This window comes from Arachis hypogaea, chromosome 4 (assembly GCF_003086295.3).
Source record: "Arachis hypogaea cultivar Tifrunner chromosome 4, arahy.Tifrunner.gnm2.J5K5, whole genome shotgun sequence".
Taxonomy (NCBI): Eukaryota; Viridiplantae; Streptophyta; class Magnoliopsida; order Fabales; family Fabaceae; genus Arachis; species Arachis hypogaea.
In genome coordinates this window covers 79,097,643-79,101,643 of record NC_092039.1, presented here as the reverse complement: position 1 = coordinate 79,101,643, position 4,001 = coordinate 79,097,643, and the positions used below count along the sequence as shown (strand labels likewise).

General features: G+C 37.6%; 1 non-coding gene across 1 annotated transcript; it reads left to right on the top strand.

Annotated features, from left to right (window-relative positions):
- The first annotated feature begins 393 nt into the window (after positions 1 to 393).
- On the top strand, positions 394 to 501 carry LOC112798657 (small nucleolar RNA R71). The gene has a single exon (XR_003200259.1). It is a non-coding gene; the product is annotated as a small nucleolar RNA R71 (small nucleolar RNA).
- The last annotated feature ends 3,500 nt before the right edge of the window (positions 502 to 4,001 follow it).

Below are 4,001 nucleotides of genomic sequence, written 5' to 3'. Positions count from 1 at the left end.
GTTCTCCCATGTAATTCACCTCTTCCGTTGATGGGTTCTCAGGATCATAAGCTTCTTCTTCAGATGAAGCGTCCTTAGTACTGCCTGGTGCAGCTTGCATTCCAGACAGACTTTGAGAAATCATATTGACTTGATGAGTCAATATTTTGTTCTAAGCCAATATGGCATTCAGAGTATCAATCTCAAGAACTCCTTTCTTCTGATTCGTCCCATTGTCACAGGATTCCTTTCAAAAGTGTACATGAATTGGTTATTTGTAACCATTTCAATCAGTTCTTGAGCTTCTGCAAGCATCTTCTTCAGTTGAAGAGATCCTCCAGTAGAGCTGTCCAATGACATTTTGGACAGTTCAGACAGACCATCATAGAAGATACCTATGATGCTCCATTCAGAAAGCATGTTAGAAGGACACTTTCTGATCAATTGCTTGTATCTTTCCCAAGCTTCGTAGAGGGATTCACCTTCCTTCTGTCTGAAGGTTTGGACTTCCACTCTAAGCTTACTCAATTTTTGAGGTGGAAAGAACTTTGCCAAGAAGGCATTGACTAGCTTTTCCCAAGAGTTTAGGCTTTCTTTAGGTTGTGAGTCCAACCATATCCTAGCTCTGTCTCTTACAGCAAAAGGGAATAGCATAAGTCTGTAGACCTCAGGGTCAACCCCATTGGTCTTGACAGTGTCACAGATTTGCAAGAATTCAGCTAAATCTTCCAATGGAAGTCCATGGAACTTGCAATTCTGTTGCATTAGAGAAACTAATTGAGGCTTAAGCTCAAAGTTATTTGCTCCAATGGCAGGGATAAAGATGCTTCTCCCATAGAAGTCGGGAGTAGGTGCAGTAAAGTCACCCAGCACCTTCCTTGCATTGTTGGCATTGTTGTTGTTTTCGGCTGCCATGTCTTCTTCTTGTTTGAAGATTTCTGTTAGGTCCTCTACAGAGAGTTGTGCTTTAGCTTCTCTTAGCTTTCGCTTCAAGGTCCTTTCAGGTTCAGGGTCAGCCTCAACAAGAATGCCTTTGTCTTTGCTCCTGCTCATATGAAAGAGAAGAGAACAAGAAAGTATGGAATCCTCTATGTCACAGTATAGAGGTTCCTTGAGGTGTCAGAGGAAAAGAAAAATAGAAGGAAGAGGTAGAAGAATTCGAACTTATCAAGAAAGACAGAGTTCGAATTGTGCACTGAGGAGGAGTGTTAGTCCATAAATAGAAGGATGTGAGAAGAGGAGAAGAAATTTTCAAAAATTAAAGTGAATTAATTAAAAGAAATTTTGAAAAAATGGTAATTGATTTTCGAAAACTAAAATTGAGAAAGAAATAAAGTGATTTTTGAAAAAGATTTTGAAATTAGAAATTAAAGAGATATGATTGAAAACTATTTTGAAAAAGATGTGATTAAAAAGATATGATTGAAAAGTTATAGTTTTAAAAAGATATGATTGAAAAGATATGATTTGAAAAACAATTTAAAAAAGATTTGATTTTGAAAATTAATGACTTGGCTAACAAGAAAAGATATGATTCAAACATTAAACCTTTCTCAACAGAAAAGGCAACATACTTGAGATGTTGAATCAAATCATTAATTGTTAGCAAGTATTTTTGAAAATGGAAAGAAATTGATTTTGAAAAGATATGATTGAAAAGATATGATTTGAAAAAGATTTGATTTTGAAAAATTTTGAAAACTTGAAAAAATTTGAATTAAAAACAAAATCTTCCCTCTTGTGCCATCCTGGCGTTAAACGCCCAGAATGGTATCCATTCTGGCGTTTAACGCCCAAAATGCTACCCTTTTGGGCGTTAAACGCCCAGCCAGGTCCCTGGCTGGCGTTTAAACGCCAGTTTTCCTTCTTCACTAGGCGTTTTGAACGCCCAGCTTTTTCTGTGTAATTCTTCTGCTGTATGTTCTGAATCTTCAATTCTCTGTATTATTGACTTGAAAAGACACAAATTAAAACTTTTTTGTATTTTTAATAATGAGGAATAATCAAAATGAAACTAAGATCAAATAAACAATGCATGCAAGACACCAAACTTAGAAGTTTGTATACTACTGACACTAACAAGTTGAGAATGCATATGAGAAACAACAAAACACTCAAGACAAGAGAATTTAAAGATCAGAGCAATGAAATCATGAAGAATAACTTGAAGATCAATGAAGACACATGATTGAATTCAAAGAATGCATGCAATTGACACCAAACTTAAAATGAGACACTGGACTCAACAAGAAACATAAAATATTTTTTTGTTTTTTTTTTTATTTTGTAATTTTTTTTGGATTTTTTGAAATTTATGTGGAACAGAAAATAAGGATATCAAAATTCTTAATGAGAATTCCAGGAATCATGCAATGTTAGTCTAAAGCTTTAGTCTAAAGAAATTAGACATATCTAGCCAAGCTTCAGCAGGACATTACATTCAAGAGCTAAATTGATGAAAATCAATCAGCTTTGGTGATGATAAGAACATCAACTTGAAACTCTAGAATTCATTCTTAAGAATTCTGAAGAAAAATACCTAATCTAAGCAACAAGACGAACCGTCAGTTGTCCAAACTCAAACAATCCCCGGCAACGGCGCCAAAAACTTGGTGTTGTTGTCGGATCAAAACTTGGCACTGTTATTACAGGGAACAAATGCGAAATTGTAGTTAGGACATTTGATTCCCCGGCAGCGGCGCCAAAAACTTGGTGCACGAAATTGTGATCATCAATGGCGCCATCAACATGGTACGCTCAATTGCAATCTCAACTCTTTATCACAACTTCGCACAACTAACCAGCAAGTGCACTGGGTCGTCCAAGTAATAAACCTTACGCGAGTAAGGGTCGATCCCACAGAGATTGTTGGTATGAAGCAAGATATGGTCATCTTGTAAATCTCAGTCAGGCAAATTCAAATGGTTATAGATGATTTATGAATAAAGGATAAAGATAGAGATACTTATGTAATTCATTGGTGAGAATTTCAGATAAGCGTATGGAGATGCTTTGTCCCTTCCGTCTCTCTGCTTTCCTACTGTCTTCATCCAATCCTTCTTACTCCTTTCCATGGCAAGCTGTATGTTGGGCATCACCGTTGTCAATGGCTACAGTCCCATCCTCTCAGTGAAAATGTTCAACGCGCTCTTTCACAGCACGGCTAATCATCTGTCGGTTCTCAATCAGGTTGGAATAGAATCCAGTGATTCTTTTGCGTCTGTCACTAACGCCCAGCCTTCAGGAGTTTGAAGCTCATCACAGTCATTCAATCCTTGAATCCTACTCAGAATACCACAGACAAGGTTTAGACCTTCCAGATTCTCTTGAATGCTGCCATCAATTCTAGCTTATACCACGAAGATTCCGATTATGGGATCCAAGAGATATCCACTCAATCTAAGGTAGAACGGAGGTGGTTGTCAGGCATGCGTTCATAGGTGAGAATGATGATGAGTGTCACGGATCATCACATTCATCAAGTTGAGAAACAAGTGATATCTTAGAACAAGAATAAGCCGAATTGAATAGAAGAACAATAGTAATTGCATTAATACTCGAGGTACAGCAGAGCTCCACACCTTAATCTATAGTGTGTAGAAACTCCACCGTTGAAAATACATAAGAACAAGGTCTAGGCATGGCCGAGAGGCCAGCCCCCATAATCTAAGAACTAGACGTCCAAAGATGATCTAAGGATCTAAAGTGATCAAAAGATGAAAATACAATTGTAAAAGGTCCTATTTGTAGAGAACTAGTAGCTTAGGGTTTACAAAGATGAGTAAATGACATAAAAATCCACTTCCGGGCCCACTTGGTGTGTGCTTGGGCTGAGCATTGAAGCATTTTCGTGTAGAGACTTTTCTTGGAGTTAAACACCAGCTTTTGTGCCAGTTTGGGCGTTTAACTCCCATTCTTGTGCCAGTTCCGGCGTTTTACGCCAGAATTCTTGAGCAGACTTAGAACGCCTGTTTGGGCCATCAAATCTCGAGCAAAGTATAGACTATTATACATTGCTGAAA